The 19,684-nt window shown below is 52.7% G+C and overlaps 11 non-coding genes and 1 pseudogene across 11 annotated transcripts; 4 read left to right on the forward strand and 8 right to left on the reverse strand.

The window, feature by feature from the left end:
- Window positions 1–582: 582 nt before the first annotated feature.
- On the reverse strand, window positions 583–7,319 carry LOC103164124 (annotated as a pseudogene).
- Trnav-cac lies at window positions 3,577–3,649 on the reverse strand. Its single transcript has one exon. It is a non-coding gene; the product is annotated as a tRNA-Val (tRNA).
- On the reverse strand, window positions 6,067–6,138 carry Trnae-cuc. Its single transcript has one exon. It is a non-coding gene; the product is annotated as a tRNA-Glu (tRNA).
- On the reverse strand, window positions 6,420–6,491 carry Trnag-ucc. The gene has a single exon. It is a non-coding gene; the product is annotated as a tRNA-Gly (tRNA).
- On the reverse strand, window positions 7,125–7,196 carry Trnad-guc. The gene has a single exon. It is a non-coding gene; the product is annotated as a tRNA-Asp (tRNA).
- A 338-nt stretch (window positions 7,320–7,657) lies between the features above and the next one.
- On the forward strand, window positions 7,658–7,740 carry Trnal-cag. The gene has a single exon. It is a non-coding gene; the product is annotated as a tRNA-Leu (tRNA).
- A 4,588-nt stretch (window positions 7,741–12,328) lies between these two features.
- Trnag-gcc lies at window positions 12,329–12,399 on the reverse strand. Its single transcript has one exon. It is a non-coding gene; the product is annotated as a tRNA-Gly (tRNA).
- Window positions 12,400–13,233: 834 nt separating this feature from the next.
- Window positions 13,234–13,316, reverse strand: Trnal-cag. Its single transcript has one exon. It is a non-coding gene; the product is annotated as a tRNA-Leu (tRNA).
- A 558-nt stretch (window positions 13,317–13,874) lies between these two features.
- On the forward strand, window positions 13,875–13,946 carry Trnad-guc. The gene has a single exon. It is a non-coding gene; the product is annotated as a tRNA-Asp (tRNA).
- Window positions 13,947–14,572: 626 nt separating this feature from the next.
- Trnag-ucc lies at window positions 14,573–14,644 on the forward strand. The gene has a single exon. It is a non-coding gene; the product is annotated as a tRNA-Gly (tRNA).
- Window positions 14,645–15,056: 412 nt separating this feature from the next.
- Window positions 15,057–15,128, forward strand: Trnae-cuc. Its single transcript has one exon. It is a non-coding gene; the product is annotated as a tRNA-Glu (tRNA).
- Window positions 15,129–19,032: 3,904 nt separating this feature from the next.
- Trnag-gcc lies at window positions 19,033–19,103 on the reverse strand. The gene has a single exon. It is a non-coding gene; the product is annotated as a tRNA-Gly (tRNA).
- Window positions 19,104–19,684: the final 581 nt, after the last annotated feature.

Genomic DNA, 19,684 nt, shown 5'->3' on the forward strand with positions numbered 1-19,684 from the left:
GGAGGATTAAGCTGGAGTGACAGGAACTCAGTTGGAACAAAAGCACCCATTTCCCTTGGGAGCTCTTGTGGTTCTCCTGGCCACAGCCCTGCTACAGAGAGGGTTGGGCCTGCCATTTCTCTGCCCCTCTCTCCTCCTGCAAATGTGTGGCCCCTGAGAGTCACATCCGGCCCCCACTGTCCAGAAATGAGCTCAGCCCCCACTCCTCCCCCCCTTCCCGTGACTCACGCTGGACTACCCGGAAAGCTCTATTGAGACCGTGGGACCGGGCAAGAAGGCAGGACGGCCAGGGGACACGGCGTGGCGGTCCCCCCCCCTTCCCCGCCCCGCCCCGCCCCAGAAGGAACCCGAAGCTTGGGATGGGCCAAAAGTCTGCAAGGCCCCAGGTCCGCAGTTTGGTCTCATGTTTTCTAGAAATGCTTTGCAACCCAGGCCAGCCCCAAATTATCTGGGAAGCCACCACACACGACATCCCTCTGTTTTCGGTTGGCTTCCTTTGTAACCAGTGTTGCAAACGCGAACTTGCTTTCTTCCTGTGAGATAGGTCTATCTGTACAAACCAGCCTCGATAAATCTTCCACCTCAGTCTGGACTCCATGCTATGTGTATTATTATTATTTTTAAAGTAACAAATGTACTTTTAATTGATTTTTCAAGTAAAAACTACACAGGGAGGAGGATCAGCGATTAATTCTGGCTCTAATTTATCAGAACCATATCATCTACATTAGAAAAAAACAAGGCATTATGTCCTCACGGGTCACATGTGCGGCTGGCCACCAAATCTGGTCTATTATATTACATATTTCTTCTTCAGCTCTTCCACTTTCTCCACATAGGTTTTCATGGCACTTTCCTTTGAAGTTCCTTTAAGTTTATTCCAGGAATCCCATTTGGCCTTGCCGTTGAGGGCCAAAAGCCCGGGCCGATCGATCTGTATTTACATCGCCCACGGTGGCTTGTTTGAAGTGGCTGTAGATGAAGAGCATCTCTTCGTCAGTTGGCTGGGTCTCCAGGCGCTTCACCTCCTCAGCAGCTTTGTCAAATTCAGCCTGAGACATTCTGGCGAGGTGATCTGGATCTCGAAAGCCCGGGAGCAAGTACAGGCAGGTAGCACTCAAGTTCTATGTGTATTATTATTACATTGTCTGTTAATATAAGAAAATACCGTAACGGGTACAAAACCGAGTTCATTTAGCTTTCGATTGGAGGCCAAAGGCTCAGTATCAAGTGCTGTCATGTGTCAGTTGTCTGGTGAGGATCTCATGGTGAGAGGAGACAGGTGGAGAGACCCGCTGATCAGAAGCCGAGAGAATTGAGGGACCAGACTTAAAACAAACGAACAAACAACAAGAACAACAAACCCAACTTTATCATAAGAGCTACATTCATAATGAAAGCAACTGCAATGATCTGGACACCTTCCAGCAGCACGAGCACTAGCCCTGTGTGTGTTTGTCTTGGGTGCTCCAACATACGAGCAGGAATGTAGTGGTGATGCCTGGATTAACTCACTGGACCCTACTTTTATTTTTAATTTATTTTTATGTGTACTGGTGTTTTGCCTGTATGTATATGTCTGTGCACCATGCTGGGTGTCTGGTGCTCAGAGAAGCTAAAAGAAGGGGTGGGATGCGTTTCATTCTGGATACTGGGGTCATCTGGAAGAGCAGCTTTTAACCACAGAGTCATCTCTCTAGCCCCATCAGGGCTACTTCTTATATTGCTATCTTCTCAATAGAGCCACAATGGGCACCAAGCTTCTAGCACACAAACATTTGGGGGGATATACTTAAAACATATCCAACCCATGGTACAACATGAGGCAACATATTCTTGGCTTAATACGTGGATACATTGGGTGATGCTATTTTGCTTAACACTATGGGTCAAGGTGAGGGTCCAGTTAGAGGTTAGTGTATGGTCGCAGCTCAATCCTCATCCATCCTGAGTGGAACTCCTGGAGATGAGCAGACTCAGAATGCCAGCACAATGGTGAGTTCTTTCTGATCACCCGGATGAGGTTTTCACTGTGTTCTGGAATGTTTTGCCCTGATGATAAGAGGAGGCCATCACATTATTTGCTTTAAATAAATAATTTTAAAAAGATATACAAAACAAAAAGCAGGTAGCTGAGGCAGGAGTATCACCTTGATTTCAAGGCCAGTATATTAAGAGCACTGTTTGCCTGGTTGCCCTTCTGTGGAACTGGGTTCTGTTCCCAGAACCCACATGGCGGCTCCAGTGTCTTTAACTCCAGTTTCCAAGTATTCAGTGCCTTCGTCTTCTGGCCTCTGAGGGCCCTGACATATATTCAAGCAAAACACCTATATGCATTAAAAATAAATAAAAGGGATTAGGGAAGTCTTATTGAGGCAGCCAGAGCTCCCAACCCAAAGTTGGTAGCAGGCTGTCTTCCTGAGTGAGGCTTCCACAGAAAAGAACAAACACCATGCAGCAGCTAGTAACTAGAGCTGCTTGCAAAAGCAACCATGCTGGAGCTCCCGGCTGAGAGTTCTGGCTTTCTTAGTGAGAGCTAGGAATCTGAACTTGGGTGTTCATACTTACAAAGCAAGCACTTTACTGACTGCCCCCTCTCTCTAGCCATGGGGATTATTTTTTCATAAACATTATTATTATTTCGACAGAGTTTTTCTGTGTAGCCCTGGCTGTCCTGGGACTCACTGTGTAGAATTTAGAGGTCTGCCTGCCTCTGTCTCCCGAGTGCTGGGATTAAAGGCATGAGACACCAGCACCCAGCTCCATAAACTTATTTTTCTGTGTATGTATGTATACCACCTATCTGCAGGACAGAAGATGTCAAATCCTCAGGAGCTGGAGTTCCAGGGTGGTTGTGAGCCAGCTGGTGTTGGTGATGGACCCACAGGGGTCCTCTGCAAGAGCTCTTGACAGCTGAACCAATTATTTTCCTTCTGTCCCTAAAAAATAATTGTTTAATGAAAAGGGAATATGTTGTTTCAAACTGGTTTAGAATCAAGTACCTTAAGATTCCTCGTGGAAAGAGACTGTGAAGAGGGAGAAAGGAAGAATAATTTTCATGTCCAAGAACTGGACGGCGACATTAAATCAACAAGCAAAACCAAAGACAGGCGTAAATGGAAATGGGAGCATCTCTGCTATATGAAGGTTAAAGATAGGCATTATAAAGCAAGATTTAAAAAAAGGACGGGGAGGGGGTTTGGATCTCAGTACTGGTTATAAACGCTAGCGGAAAGGAACATGAACAAGAAACCAGAGCCCTTCGGGGACAGAAGACACGACTGACTACTCCACTCACTGAGCAGCCATTTCTGGCTCTCAATGTGTCCACAGTGCCTCCTGGAAGACACTATCTCTCGCTGCAGAAACAAAATCCATCCTAAGTGTCACTGCCCTGAAAGGACCAGCTCATGGCCGCCACTCTGCCTTCGCTCGTGAAATTGTGACTGCGCTGTTCCAATCCTCGTAGGACCCCGGGGACATGGGATTTCACTGTGAATTGCTTGCGTTTTTCCGAGCCTTTTCACTTCTTTGGATGTTTCTATAGGAACGAAAAGACAAAGAATGAAAAACTTATGTTTCCGCCCGGTTTCGAACCGGGGACCTTTCGCGTGTGAGGCGAACGTGATAACCACTACACTACGGAAACTAGCTGCTCCATGATGTCTTTTAAGCAAACTACATTTGGGGCGTGAATCTAATTTTTTTTTTTTTCTTTCTGGATCTGGTTCTTAAATTGAACTTAGTCAATCAATTCCTGGAATCAGGCAGTTCCACTCTGAGGCTAGATGACATTCTTCCATGGATATACATTGGTATCTCCGAAGAAAAGTGCCAGTAAGATTAAGATTCCAGCCATGATCCTGAGGCCATGAAAAGAGTTCTAGGCTTCCGTAAACACCCATAGTTTTCCCGAACCCGAGGATCTCCAGGAATGCCTGGTTGATGAGTCAAGGGCACCCCCTGGCGCCTAGCATCTGTTGTGTCCCGGGACTGGAGTCTTCAGGCAGGAAGCCACTCAGGTGAGGGCCTTGGCTGGAAGGGCGCACGCTCATGCCCGAAACAATGAAAAAGCACCTTACATTTGTCCTGAACCTAAGTATAAAGCATTTTCAGGCTTTTCTGTTCAGCTTTTTTTTATGAGTTAAAATGTTTATTTGTTGTACTCACTCATATGTGGACCTGCTTTATGATACATAGTAGTGACCATGCTTTATCAGAGAGCTGTTTTTAATGATGTTGCTCAGATTGGTTTCCTCCCAGATGATGACTGAGAAACTAATTAAAAAAAAAAAAATGTTGCCAAGTACAAGGGTAACAGAACTGTGCTGTCTTCTGGGATTTTGTTTTTTACTTTTTTGTTGTTGTTGTTTGTTTGGTTTTTTGTTTTTGTTTGTTTTTTGTTTTTTTAAATGGAGTGTGCTGGATGTCTCTACAATTTTGTTCAAAGTACTGCATAACCTGGAAAAGCTGTTGCTGCTATTGATGCATAACATATTGCCATTATTGCTCTTTTTATATAAATATAAATATATACATATATAAGCAAAATAAAATAAAATAACAAACAAACAAAAAATGTTTATTTGTTCATTTCTTTCGTTTAAAATGCTCTTCGATGACATTCTTTGCCTTAGCACTTAATCATGGCACAGCTGCATCCGACCAGCCGCTTTGTCGGCTTTTCCTCTGGGTCGGTTTTGCAGAAGCCGGCCCATTCCTCTAGTTTATTGTCAACTTTCGGTTTATCTGATGCTCAGCGCTAAGGTCTCCCTCCAACTTAACCTACAGGCTCTTCTGAGAACTTCTGAAAGAGATCGGGCAGGTTGAACACACAATCCTCATCCCGATCGACCAGTCCCACACAGTCATTCCTAGCACTTTGGAGGCTAAGGCAGGGTTCTAGGCTAGCTCCACTGTAAATTAAAAAGTTTCTTTTTAATTTACGGTGGGCTGGGACTCTCCAGAGAGAGTCACAAATTTATAAATACTTCAGATCAACCCCAAAGCCTTGCTCAAGTTTTTGTTTTGTTTTGTTTTTGTTTTTTAATGTTCTACTGATCAGTTACATCTTCAGTCCTCTGCCAGACACTCTGAATCAGAAAAGGTTTTAGCAGCCTGGTCTACAAAGTGAATTCCAGAACAGCCACAGCCGTTACACAGAGAAACCCTGTCTCGAAAAACCGAAAAGTAAAAAGAAAAGAAAGAAAAAGAAAAGGTTTTAGTGATGGATATAATTGTCTTTGGCTTTTAAGAGTCCCAAAGCCATTCGTCATTTGGAGTTTTCGTCTACTATGGAAAATTCCACAAAGACTTCTGAGATTCAAGCCCTAGTTCCCACCAGTTACTCAGAGGTTCCTGATTAGAGACACCGAGGATGTCCACCCGAAGGGGTGAAATGTTCAAATGATAAAATGATCTTGGAAAATGTCTGTCCTGGGCATCTGGGTACAGTTACCACAAGCTATGTTTTCAGTCCTCTGTATCACAATCACCGAGATCCCCTGAGTTTTGTAAAGGAGCTAGAGTCACTCAGCCTGAGTTCAAGGATCAAGAATCCAGAAGACTCAAATCAACAACCCGCCTGTCCAAGGATATAGGCTTTGGGTTGCAGCATCCAAGAGGATGACACGAAAGCTCGTCAGGAGCAGGTGAGGCAGTCTAGGGAAATTCTTTCAGACCCAAGAACGGGCAATGTGGTCAGGTGATCCTGGACTCTCTGCGTGCTGTGTGTGTGTGTGTGTGTGTGTGTGCGTGCGTGCGTGCGTGCGTGCGTGCGTGTGTGTGTGTGTGTGTGCAGCGTGTGATGCCGACGGTGTGTCGACTGGGCACCAAAGGAGGCAGAAAAACGGATATGTGCAGTTTTAAATTTCGGAGCTTCGGAAAGAGCAGGAACCAGAAGAACAGTGAGAAGAAGTGGGTTAAAGTGTACAGGAATGCAGAGGCAAAGAAAAATGTACGGTGTATGGTGAGGGGGTGCTGGGCAGCACGAAGACCATTTGGGAAAACAGTTTTATGAACGATACTAGGACACAATAGTTAAACACTAGAATACAAAAACACAACTTCCCTGACCGGGAATCGAACCCGGGCCGCGGCGGTGAGAGCGCCGAATCCTAACCACTAGACCACCAGGGAGTGCTAATAGCTGGCTTTGCATAAAGCATTCTACTTGGAAATAGACATTCATTATATGAATTTGGCTGTTTCATGGCCAGCCACAAGCAACCGCCGCGCAAAGACAGCCTTCCTAACAATTCTACTCCCCACAGCCTCAAAACGCCTACCGCCTCCTTCTTTGGGGAGGGCTGGCGGTAGGTAGGTAGGTAGGAAGGTAGGTCGGTCTCCTGGACAAGGTAAGGTGAGAGGTTCCAGGCTGGCCACCCTCGGCCCTGAACCCTGGCAAAACATGAACAGGCTGCGTTGGCCGGGAATCGAACCCGGGTCAACTGCTTGGAAGGCAGCTATGCTCACCACTATACCACCAACGCTGTGTACCAAAGACGCCACGCACACCACGCCGGGGACTGCCACCAGCCAGTGGCCGCGCACCAACTAACTCCCTGCAGCGGCTCCACCGCGGCCTCAACCCCACAGCCAACGCCAGGGCCAAGGCCCAGGCCCAGGCCCAGGCCAAGCACAACCGGGGCTGCGCCGCTGCGCGCCCTTCTCACCGGCGCGTCCCGCCCGCGCCTCTCGCACGCACACAGCCCGGCACACAGCCCGGCCGGTGGGGCGCTCTCGCCTCCAAACCGCTGCCATCCGGCGCACCGGGACGGCCCGGGCACGCTTCGAGGGCCCCAGGGACCAGGGTAGCACCCGGGACGGCTCCGAGCCGCCAGGTCACCATCCGGACCCGCCTGGCACAGCGCTCAGGCCACGCGAGTGGCGCGCCGCCGGCTCCGACGCCCGCCGCTTCCTCGGGAGGACGGCGCGTTCCCAGGCATCCGTCGGAGCTCTGGGCAGGTGGCCGGCGAGGTACCAGAGGGCCCGAGGGCGGGAGGGCATGCCTGGCATTAGGCCGCACGAGCCCGGCTCTTGGACGCCATCCCACGGTGGGCAGAGTGGGGCCGAGGGGTCAGCGCCCCCGGGGCCGCCCATCTGGCAAAAAAGTGACAGCAGGTCTCCCCGTCGGGGAATCGAACCCCGGTCTCCCGCGTGACAGGCGGGGATACTCACCACTATACTAACGAGGACGACGACGGCGACGGCAACCACGACGACCACCCCGACGCCCGTCCTTCTCCGAGACCAGCCTGGCCAGGTTCGCCAGCCTCCGTCCGATCCAAACCCCCAAGCCTCCGCCACGCGGCCACAACGGCCCTCGCAACAGGACCGGGACACGCCGGTAACCACACAGTCACCCAGTAATTGACACACACACCCTTCTCCGGAGAAGAGGCGCGGGCTGTCAGGCATGCATTGTTGCTGCGCTGGTTACTACACCAAAGATGGTGGGACGCAACCCGGCTGGGTAAAGACCAGAGATCTGCGGACCTGGAGCATCATGGCCACTCGATTGCTGCTTTTCTGTGGAATGGTCCACAGCTTCAATCTGGAGTCCAGATGTCCCAGTTCCCCGATCCAACCCTCAAAAGATGAGCGCGTGGGTTCAAGTTGTCCCTGCCAAACGCGCTATCGTGTTTCTGCAACAACAGTCAGGATGGCCGAGCGGTCTAAGGCGCTGCGTTCAGGTCGCAGTCTCCCCTGGAGGCGTGGGTTCGAATCCCACTCCTGACAGCTTTATCCTTTCCTTCGGTACATTTTATTCATTCTTGTCCGGTTAGCAATTTGCTGGTTTCAGGTATTTTTCTCTTCCTGTCTAGACATAAATATCAAAGTTTATATGCACCAAAACTAGCTCTCTTCTCTTCTCTCTCCCCAGCCCCTCTCCTCAGTTCCTCTTCTTTTTCTTGTCGAGTGCTACGCAAGCGGTGCCATTAAAGTACATCCTGAAATTATAAAGTACATCCCCGAGTCCTTTTTTTAACTCAAGCCTTACTTCATTGTAGCTTCCTTCCTTCCTTCCTTCCTTCCTTTCTTTCTTTCTTTCTTTCTTTCTTTCTTTCTTTCTTTCTCTCTCTCTTTCTGCATTACCTGTCACCCTCACCGTAAGTTTATGTGTCTATTTTTTTTCAGTCATCGCTAAAAGAACATTACACTTCATGTTGAACCTTTTTCTAGGTGCTTTACAATTTTATTTCTATATTTGGTACAGTGCTTTATTCAGATTATCTAATTAAATGGTTAGAATGGTTAGCTGTAAGATAGCTATCCAGTGTTTCCACCTTTATTTGGAATATAGAAGTATTTTTTCTTACTGGTCTCTGATACTAGTCTTTACACACTAAATTTCTGATTTTGTACCTAATTGCTGAACTTTATTCATGTTTGGCTTTTTGTGTGTGGGTGGTTTTGTCCAAGGTTGTGCCTAGGGCTTGGGAATGTTGGACAAGTGCTTGAGATGTTAGCTACAAACCCTGTTCTTTTCAAATTTTTGAGATAGCATCTCACAGAGTTGTCCAGATTGGCTTCAAACTATGTAGCAAAGACTGGCTTCACACTTAAGATCCCCCTGCCTGGTTTCCAGTTCTCAAGAACTCAGCTTGAAGTTGCTTCAACTCCTCATTGCTCCCTTCCTTCATTTCCCACCACTCCCTTTTTTTCTCCTTTTAATTACTTACTTTTTTTTTTTTTTTTTTTTTTTTTTTTTGTTTTTCGAGACAGGGTTTCTCTGTGGCTTGGAGGCTGTCCTGGAACTAGCTCTTGTAGACCAGGCTGGTCTCAAACTCACAGAGATCCACTTGCCTCTGCCTCCCGAGTGCTGGGATTAAAGGCGTGCACCACCACCGCCTGGCTCTTCCTTTTACTTTAATAGCATTTATTTATTTATTTATTTATTTTCAAGACAGGGTTTCTCTGTGTAGCTTTGGAGCCTGTCTGGAAATTGCTCTGTAGACCAGGCTGGCCTCGAGCTTTCTTTTCTTCTTTTTCTTTCTTTGTTTCTTTCTTCCTTTGTTTGTTTCTATCTTTCTTCCTTTCTTTCTTTCTCAACATTTCTGTGAGTGTTTGCCTGAATCCATGAGCATCCTGTTGAATTCAGTGCCTACAGAGGCCTGAAGACAAAATCCTAACTCCTAGGCCAGAGGTACAGCAGTTGTGAGTTGCCATATGGGTTGTGGGAGCCAAACCTGAGTCCACTATAAAATGTGACTTAGGTAGACCTTGATATTGCTGGCTAGTGGAAGATGGGCTTGAACCCGTTTCTTCTGTCTCCACTCCCGAGTACTTAGAATACAGGCCTGCATCACCACACCTGGTTTACTTGTTATTGTTGTTGGTAGCATAATTATTATTAGGGGTGTATGCTATGTGCACTTGTGGAGTCAGGGATGGCTAGTATTTCCTACATGTGTTTTTCCCAAGAGCAGAGCAAGGGAGTGAAGAGGCTTCTTTCTGTACAAGTTAGGTTGAGTATGGCGAGAATAGTTGATGGGAGAGGAGCCTTTTGAAACTTGGAATGCAAAGCACAGCTCTATGCTCAAAGGGAGTAAGAAGTGGTTTATTCTGAACTAAATATGAATGACTGTGACCTGGGAACACGATTCAGTTTGCCCCAAATAACATGTTTCAATGGGGAAACCATTACATAAATTTTTATAGCCACAAAACAAATTCATTAGCCAAGGTATACTTTAAAGGTACTGCTGCAAACACAGGTAGGGAGGAGCAAGGGGGGAAAAACTCTCCTACAGGTTTTGAATGTTATGGGAGGACATTCTCAGTATATGGGTTTGAAGCTAGTGGTCTGTGAAGGATTTCACTTGACGGTGTATTGATAGTTACAGGGGTGGGGTGGAAGAGAGACACTGAAGGATGTTTTTACTGCTTTGGTAAAGAGCTGAAGGGGAATCGGCCTCTGATGGACTGACTGCCTAGGAGCTTTGCAACAGCTCTTTATTGTTACTTAAAAGGCAGGTGTCCACAGGTGAACAAAGGATGGCTATTAAGGAGACCTAAGTAGCCCAAAGTAATTTGGCTCTGAGACTGTAACATTCCATCTCCCTACAACCACGGAGCAATCAGCTGATCAGCCTTGTAGAATCTTCAGCTGATGCCTTCTACCTCTCCCCAAAGAGAACTCAAGTCTACAGGATTGAATATGAACAGGTTCACTGTTGCTAAATTAGAGAACACACATTGCATATGTCTGCATGTATTAGGGTCATTGCTTTATTCCCAAGCTTTCTCTTTGCCTTTGCTTTTTCTTTTTGTTATTGTTGTTTGGGTGTTCTTTCTTGTAGGGTGCCATCTGTGTTAGTCCCATGATCAGGAGCCATATGTCTCTTGGTGTCTGCTGTCTGCAGGGCTATGATCCGGACCAGCTGAACAGCCCAGGGTCCATTCCTGAGTGGGGGGAATGTGGATGAGGGAAGGCTAGCTATAGGCATTAAAGAAAAAATGGAGACATAAGATCATATCAGGAGGGCAGTCTCAGCTAACACTGAATTCACGGAGTTTATTCATGCATCTGTCTTAAGTAACTAACCAAAGGTGGGGACAATGGCAAAAGACTTCTATTATGCGTAAAGGGTGGATAACAATTATTCCCCTAAATCCTGAAGACACTCTGTAGCTGCAAGTACTGCTTGGCCGTCAGGCACTCCACAGCTACTCGTATTATCTACTCTTCAGGATGAGTGTAAACTCGCCTGGACCCAAGTCTATTGTTATTTAGATAGGAGCCATTCACCAGCAAGCCAGGACATCCTGCAGCCAATAAGCTAGTATCTTAGGAGATGCAGCTCTCTGAACTTGTGGCAGGATGTAATAGATTTCCAATATACAGGCCCAGACACTTTCTCTTGTTTTCTTTCTTTCTTTCTTTCTTTCTTTCTTTCTTTCTTTCTTTCTTTCTACCTTTCTTTCTTTCTTTTCTTCCCTCCCTCCCTCCCTCCTCTTTCTTCTGTTTAAGATAACATTTTGCCTTGGAGCTATGGCTGCTCTCAAACGAAAAATTCTCCTGTCTTAGTTTTCTTAGCACTGCTATTCAAGGAGTGTGTTAACATGCACTGTGGTGTTTTGTTTTGTTTTGGATTTTTCCAGTCAGGGTTTCACTGTGTTAGCTTTGTAGGCCAGGCTGGCCTCGAACTTGGAGAGATCTGCCTGCCTCTGCCTCTCAAGTGCTGCGTTTAAAGGCATGCATTACCATGAAAGGACTACTTTCTTTCTTTTTTTCTTTCTTTTATTTGAAAAGGGTTTCACTATGTAGCTCTGGCTGTCCTAGAACACATTATGTAGACCAGGCTGGCCTCAAACTGAAAGAGATCTGGCTGCCTATGCCTCCTCAGCGCTGGGATTAAAGATGTGAGCCACCAAACTTGGCTTTGTTTTTGTTGTTCCTGTTTTTTTATTTTTTTAACAGAATTTTGTTGTTGTTGTTGTTGTTGTTGTTGTTGTTGGTGGTGGTGGTGGTGGTGGTGGTGGTGTGTGTGTGTGTTTTGGGTAACTGAACTCAAGTCTTCTGGATATTAGCCAGATCTAATCACCAATGAGCCATCGCTCTAACACCATGAAATAATTTTAAACAAGCAATGAAGGAGCCTTTGACAACCTGGCTTCTGAGACTATGAAATATGGAGTCACTTGGGATAAGTCTTGAATGCTGAGGAGGGAAAGCAAAGAAACAAAAAACCCTGAGATATACAATCTGATGTTAACCCAAAAATTGGCCAATTAAAAACCCAGTTACTCCACTAGGCCGAATTAAAGCAAACATTTACTTGATTGATTGATTGATTGATTGATTTTTAGAGACAGGGTTTATCTGTGGCTTTGAAGCCTGTCCTGGAACTAGCTCTTGCACACCAGGCTGGTCTCGAATTCACAGATTTCCTCATTCATCTGCCTCCAAAGTGCTGGGATTAAAGGTGTGCGCACCCAAGGCTCTGCTAAAGCAAACTTTTATAACAATATTAAATACTGATGAATACGGAATTAGGTCACACATATTTCTGGAAACGTTCCAACAATTAGACTCCAAGGGAGCATTTTTGTGGGATAATATATATACTCAAGCCATCAGATTGCCCTACGGAAAATGACGACTTGCTATTATTTCCCAAGTTCTTTGAAACAGTATCAAAGATTTGGAATCTGCTCGTGCGATGCAGCATTGGCTACCTCAAAGAGACTAGACTGGTGGGCTGCCCGTGGATCACGGGAATGCAGCTGGCGCTGGAGCCCGCGCCAGGGTTGGGCAGGAGGAGATGTGGAGCCAGACATTGCAGTGTGCATGCGTGCCTCAGAACCAAAAGGGACTGGTCTCTGCATGGGCCGGGAATCGAACCCGGGCCTCCCGCGTGGCAGGCGAGAATTCTACCACTGAACCACCCATGCCATGGACAACACCGTTCCCCACGGCCGCCATCACAGCCCGGGCTCCCCGCCGGCAGTCCCACCACCAGAGAGCTCCCTCCTCTTGCCCTGGCAGGAAGGTCCTGGGCCCCGGCTCCATACACCCGGCAGGGGAGCGCCAGGGACACGGAGACCAGAGTCCCGGGTCCACACTGACGGTGAGCTCGCGGGGTGAGCCGCGCCTCTCCCGCCCGGACGCCAGGGCCCCAAGTCAAGCCCGCCGCTGCGGGCGAGCCAGCGGCCCGGCGGCCGGCCGGGTGTCTGTGCGTGCGCCCAGCGTCTGCCAGGTGTGCGTAGGGAACGGTCACCCGCGCAGAGCAGAGGCCTCGACGACCCCACCCGACAGCAGGGGCGCCGTGGGCGTCTCCCGCACGAGTTTGGAGGGAACGGAATGGGCGAGAAAGAGCTGGTGGACGCGAGGGCTGGGCGATCAGGGTGGGCGGAGTCGCGCGTGGGTGGACGAGGGTTCCCCGAAAGGCTCTCGCACCCGGCGGGCGGGCGGGCTTTGCCGCCTGCCAGCGTGCTCAGGACCAGCCGCCTCCTTCCCGCACCCTCCCGGACTCAAGGCGGAGCAAGACGACCACCAGGCGCCCCATCAGAACCCCCCTCCAGTAGTAGCTGGTGGGTGTTGAGAGGAGGGCGCTCCTGCGCGCACAGGAGTGCTGTGTCAGGGAAGGTTGACTGGAGTCAGGCGAGAGGCGGCGCGGGAGGGGTTGTGGAAGGAGGCGAGAGAGGCGGTCTCTCCAGGTGGAGGTTGCAAAACAAAACACACACACGCCCAAAAACCAACTGACAAAAAAAAAAAAAAAAAAAAGTTGTCAGGAGTGGGATTCGAACACACGCCTCCAGGGGAAACTGCGACCTGAACGCAGCGCCTTAGACCGCTCGGCCATCCTGATGAGGGTCTGGCCGCCAGGCGGCTCCACTGGCTAGCACCAGGCGCCCACGCGCTCGCGCGAGCATAGCCGACCTGGCGCGACGGGGCAGCCGGTCTCGTGTGCTGGTCTGGGTGCTCGAGCCGCGGGCCTCGCACGACGTCCCGACGCTCGTAGGAGCCGATGTGGCTCGGGGTCCCGCACGGGCTCCCGCCACCTGCGCCCCACCCGTCGCAGGGCCGCCCAGGGTTCGTGCGCGCTCAGCCTCTCCCGCTGCCATCGGCGAGGCCCGCAGCCTGGTGTCAGCTCCCACTGACCCGCTCAGCAGCCCCTCAGCAGCCCGGGAGGGGACAAGGGGCAGGAAACAGCGGGCCGGCGACGCCGCGGTGGTCACACCGTGGTGAGGGTCCGGGTCCTGTTGCGAGGGGCGTTGTGGCCGCGTGGCGGAGGCTTGGGGGTTTGGATCGGACGGAGGCTGGCGAACCTGGCCAGGCTGGTCTCGGAGAAGGACGGGCGTCGGGTTGGTCGTCGCCGTCGCCGTCGCCGTCGCCGTCGCCGTCGCCGTCGCCGTCGCCGTCGTCGTCCTCGTTAGTATAGTGGTGAGTATCCCCGCCTGTCACGCGGGAGACCGGGGTTCGATTCCCCGACGGGGAGACCTGCTGTCACTTTTTTGCCAGATGGGCGGCCCCGGGGGCGCTGACCCCTCGGCCCCACTCTGCCCACCGTGGGATGGCGTCCAAGAGCCGGGCTCGTGCGGCCTAATGCCAGGCATGCCCTCCCGACACCGGGCCCTCGGGTACCTTGCCGGCCACCTGCCCAGAGCTCCGACGGATGCCTGGGAACGCGCCGTCCTCCCGAGGAAGCGGCGGGCGTCGGAGCCGGCGGCGCGCCACTCGCGTGGCCTGAGCGCTGTGCCAGGCGGGTCCGGATGGTGACCTGGCGGCTCGGAGCCGTCCCGGGTGCTACCCTGGTCCCTGGGGCCCTCGAAGCGTGCCCGGGCCGTCCCGGTGCGCCGGATGGCAGCGGTTTGGAGGCGAGAGCGCCCCACCGGCCGGGCTGTGTGCCGGCTGTGTGCGTGCGAGAGGCGCGGGCGGGACGCGCCGGTGAGAAGGGCGCGCAGCGGCGCAGCCCCGGTTGTGCTTGGCCTGGGCCTGGGCCTTGGCCCTGGCGTTGGCTGTGGGGTTGAGGCCGCGGTGGAGCCGCTGCAGGGAGTTAGTTGGTGCGCGGCCGCTGGCTGGTGGCAGTCCCCGGCGTGGTGTGCGTGGCGTCCTTGTGGTTCGGCGTTGGTGGTATAGTGGTGAGCATAGCTGCCTTCCAAGCAGTTGACCCGGGTTCGATTCCCGGCCAACGCAGCCTGTCCATGTTTTGCCAGGGTTCAGGGCCGAGGGTGGCCAGCCTGGAACCTCTCACCACCCACCCACCACCCACCTACCTACCTACCTACCTAGTTACCTAACGCCCGCCCCAAAGAAGGAGGCTCTGGCGGCGGGGGAGGAGATCTGCCAGGCGCAGGCGTCTAATCCCGGAGGTGGTTCCCGACTTGCCGGCGAAGCGGTAGACGGCACAGGGCACCGGACCTCTGGCATCTGGCAGGGCAGGGGCAGACGCAGGCGGCGGGTGGCTGGCAACGGTCTCGAGCGGGCGAGCCGGCGAGCTGGCGAGCGGGCCGTCCCTCCTGCAGTCTGGCTGTCAGACTGGCTGAGAGGCTGGCAGTGTTTCTGTGTGCAGGACCAGAAAGCGGGGACCGTCGGTTGTAGACTATGCTCCCTGGTGGTCTAGTGGTTAGGATTCGGCGCTCTCACCGCCGCGGCCCGGGTTCGATTCCCGGTCAGGGAAGCTAGCTATTCTCTTCTTCCTCTCTGCACTTTAGACGCCTGCTTTTCTCTGGCCAGCCTCCTTGGTCGTCGCACATCTCCTCCCTTTTACCCAACAGCGCCTCTGCTGCTCTACTCCACTCCGCTTGCCTCTCTTGCTAGCACACGCACACCCCTCACCCGTAACTCCACTCTTTTCCCACTCGCGCACACCGTATCTGCCGGCACACACCCGCCACGCAGCGCTCCGGCACATGCTTTCTTCCCAGACACTCACCGAGCCCACGGAGTCTCCGCCTCACACTCCCATGCCTGCGCTTTGGTCTGGAAGAAACCCTCTAGCTGGAGGGCCCCACCTGCCCCACCTGCCCCAGATGCCCCACCTGTCCCACTTGGGCCGCCTGTTTGGATCACCATGTCCCTGTGACCTCTACCCTGCTCTTCACAACTCAACGACCGGTTCAGATAAGTGTAGCGATTTTTTTCATTATACTTTAGGTGTCCGTGTGTTTGTACCTATGAGTGGGTCTCTCTCTCTCTCTCTCTCTCTCTCTCTCTCTCTCTCTCTCTCTCTCTCTCTCTCCTGTGTGTGTGTGTGTGTGTGTGTGTGTGTGTGTGTGTGTGTGTGTGTATATCTTTCAGAATTCCAGGGGATCTCGGTGATTGTTTATGGTGGTCGTTTGGTAAGGGATGGATTCGGGTGGAGAACTTGTATCGGGTGGGTTGCGGTGGGAGGTGTCAGTGTTCCGCAGAAGGCCAGGTCTGCCAGTTGGCAGTCCACAGCACCTGGTGGGATACGCTTAGCCAGCTCCGCGGGGGAGGAGGGGAGCCAACAGTGAACGAGCCCAGCCGAGGCACGGTTTCCTCGAAAGCCCCTAGAGCCCTAGAGCGGCTGGGGAGAGCTAAGGCCAAGCCTGGCGGTTGTAACCTGAAGGCAGGGTTTCTGTGACTCAATGGTGTCGGATGGTGTGGGGCGTGGGAGAAGGCTTGCGGACACCGGCCTGAGTCCTTTCGGAAAGTGGTGCGGAACCTTTGCGCACTCCCTGGGTCCCCTGCGGGTTCCCCCCGGTTCTGACCTTGCCAGCCGATCTGGGACTCAGAGGCAGTTCTCCTCGAGCGCGACCGCCGGCATAGTGGGAGATGCCAGCAGATCCTTGGGAAACACACACAGTACCTCCTCCCCCACCCGACTCTACGCCTCCCTTGCAACTGAAGCCCTCCGGATCCGGGACACCCGCAGACGAGAGAGAGCAGTGTGGAGCAGCATCTGGGAAGGGTGTGTCCGGCCGGCCGCGCTGTCCCTCCGTCCCCGGGCCAGCCGTGAGCTAGGAGAATAGGCGTGGGAAACAGACCCTGGGCAATCCTATGGCAGCAGGTGTCCAAGCCAGGCCGGACCGTTGCGTGCCAACTGCATGGTTCCGGGCTTGGCGCTGTGCGGTTTGGATCGTGTCAACTTGGCGCTTCTGGGGAGAGGGAATCTAAACTGAGAACGACGTCTGTGTGTACAACGAGTGCCTGCGATGATGAGTGATGGCTGCGGGACAGCACACAAGGCTCAGCGATGGTGCTCGGGTGCGGGTGGGGGTGGGAGGAGAGTTGTGGCTAGGGGCGTGCCACCCCTGCCTGGGCAAGTGGTGCTGAGCTGTGTAGGCCAGCAGGCTGAGCAAGCCAGTAGGAAGCACTCTCCCACCCAGCCGGGGCTACTGCATCAGTTCCTGCCTCCGGGTTCCCGTCCCGGGGTTCCCTCTGGGAGGGAGCTTTAAGGAGAACCAGCCTGTTCTTCTCCCAAGTTGCTTTTGTCCCTGGTGTTGGATCACAACAAGAGCAGCCTAACTCGGATCCAAAGGGGTACCAGGAGTGGGGATTTGATGTGACAGACCCAGACCCGGATCGCCGCGCCCTCGGGAAGATTGCGGAAGGCCTTTGAAGTGTGGGTGTGGAAAGCAAAGCAACTGAACGCTCCAAGCTGGCTGCGCTCCTCTGCCTCTAAGGGCGTGCTTGGAAGAGAATGCGGAGATCAACGCAGAGGATGGAGGCCCGGCTCTGGCTCGTCAAGTGGCAGAGGGCAGCTGGGAAATAAATGCCCGAGAGACTGTGTTGCGGCCATTCGCTGTTGGGAATGGAGAATCTGTGGTCCGGCTCCGCTGAGGTTGAGGCTGAGGCCGAGGAAGCGTGTGTGATGAAAGAGCCAGAGAGCTGAGGCACCAAGGTGAAAGAAACCTGGCTGTGCAGGGACCATTGATCCTTGCTGGTGCAAGCCTGGAGCCGAGAATCCAGCGATGATTATTAAGGCGACAGCAGCGGCCCTGAGGTGAAACGCCCTTGGGGTGCTTCCCGAATGTCCTTGTTCAGAGGCTGAACCTCAGGTGGAGCCAGGCTGCCGCACACATTTTGAAAACGCGCAGGAGTCAGCTATGTGGTGATTGATGGCTTCGAAGGCGAGCAAGGATGGAACCTGGAGAGCAACAGAGGCTTGGAATTGGGTGGTGGGTCCGAGGTTCCCCAAGAGAGTCTGAAGGTTCAGTGGAAGCCACGCGGCAACCGGAAGGGGTGGCTCATGGGGAACAGCCAAACTTGGCACGAACAACCACGTGGCAGGCTCAGAGTCCCCAGAAGAATGTTCAGCAGCAGCTGTCATCGTCCAACCCGAGGGGCTTGGGGATGGATGCCTGGTACATGGGACGACCACCGAGGGGAGCAGCAGCCTTAGAACGCAGCCCGTTGAGGCCTGGGAGACAAACTGCACATACCGTAATGGCAGAGCTGCGGGAATGTGACTGTCCACGCCCTCTGTCACCCACAAGATTGCTAGTGAACAGGAGATGTCAGACACTGGGCTTTGGACCGTGGCGACTTTGGTTTTGCTTTCCTAGGCTCGGGATCGCGCCCCGATTCTACTTTCCTCTCCCTGAAAAACCAGTGTTTAACTTAAAAATGGGAAAAAATAAACTTTTGTATTTTTACACTGGAATTTACAGAAGCCCATAGGTATCACAGTGAAGGGACAAAAGAGTTGATGAGGGACTTTGCGTATCCTAGAGATGCTTGAATCTTGAAAGAGACTCTGAGACATTTAACATTTAAGGAGATTGAACGTTGAAGGTTTGAATGATTAAATGGTTTCGGCGGCCTCTATGTAGTTTGTTTGTGGACTATTAGTTTTCTATGCTTTTCATTTGTTTATGCTGTAAACTGTTTAACGACGCAAAGGTGCACTGCATTCTTTTCTGTTGCGTTTGTCATTTTGCCTGCCTAAAACAACTGACTGGTCTAATAAGGAGCTGACCCGCCAATAGCCAGTTGGGAGAGGGATAGGCGGGGCTGCCAGGCGGAAGGTGAGCGGTGTGTTTGTGTGTTGTTTGTGTGCTGAGATACTGGTTGAAACGCCCTCTGTCCAATCACACCCGGAGCCCGGCAGCTCTCAAGCATCTAGAGCCATGCAATTGGGAAGGAGGCACCCTTATCCCTACGCGGACTGTTCCTGCGCCAGGGAGCACAACAAAGTCTGGGGCTAGGGCCTTGTCTCGGGCTCTGGCCAAGAGAGGTCCACCAAGTGTCCACTCTGAGAGAGACAGCCAATCTGTGTGGGGACAGACAGCACTGTGCGGTGTTTGTGGTGTGTGGGTGGAGTCAGGGGCTCCTTAAAAGAAACATGGGGCGCTTGGAGTGGGCGAGAGTACGTCAAGTCCTTTTAAGTGGACTTGAGGAATTGGCGCGTGTGGCTGTGGCACAGCTGATGCAGTGAGTGGCTGGCTCAAGTGGAGCAGAGGAGACCAGGCTGGTGGGCTGCCTGTGGATCACGGGAATGCAGCTGGCTGCTGGAGCACTTGCCAGGGATGGGCAGGAGGAGATGTGTGGCGCCGAGAACCTTGGAGCCGGACATTGCAGTGTGCGTGCGTGCCTCAGAACCAAAAGGGACTGGTCTCTGCATGGGCCGGGAATCGAACCCGGGCCTCCCGCGTGGCAGGCGAGAATTCTACCACTGAACCACCCATGCCATGGACAACACCATTCCCCACGACCGCCGTCACAGCCCGTGCTCGCCGCCGGCAGTCCCACCACCAGAGAGCTCCCTCCCCTTGCCCTGGCAGGAATGTCCTGGGCCCCGGCTCTATACACCCGGCAGGGGAGCGCCAGGGACACGGAGACCAGAGTCCCGGGTCCACACTGATGGTGAGCTCTCGGGATGAGCCGCGCCTCTCCCGCCCGGACGCCAGGGCCCCAAGTCAAGCACGCCGCTGCGGGCGAGCCAGCGGCCCGGCGGCCGGCCGGGTGTCTGTGCGTGCGCCCAGCGTCTGCCAGGTGTGCGTAGGGAACGGCCACCCGCGCAGAGCAGATGCCTCGACGACCCCAGCCCGACAGCAGGGGCGCTGTGGGCGTCTCCCGCACGAGTTTGGAGGGAACGGAATGGGCGAGAAAGAGCTGGTGGACGCGAGGGCTGGGCGATCAGGGTGGGCGGAGTCGCGCGTGGGTGGACGCGGGTTCCCTAAAGTCCCTGGCTGGCCGGCGGGCTGGCGGGCTGCTCCCTTGCCGCCTGCCGGGGTGCTCAGGACCGGCGGCCTCCTTCCCGCACCCTCC

This window comes from Cricetulus griseus, chromosome 5 (genome assembly GCF_003668045.3).
Source record: "Cricetulus griseus strain 17A/GY chromosome 5, alternate assembly CriGri-PICRH-1.0, whole genome shotgun sequence".
Taxonomy (NCBI): domain Eukaryota; kingdom Metazoa; phylum Chordata; class Mammalia; order Rodentia; family Cricetidae; genus Cricetulus; species Cricetulus griseus.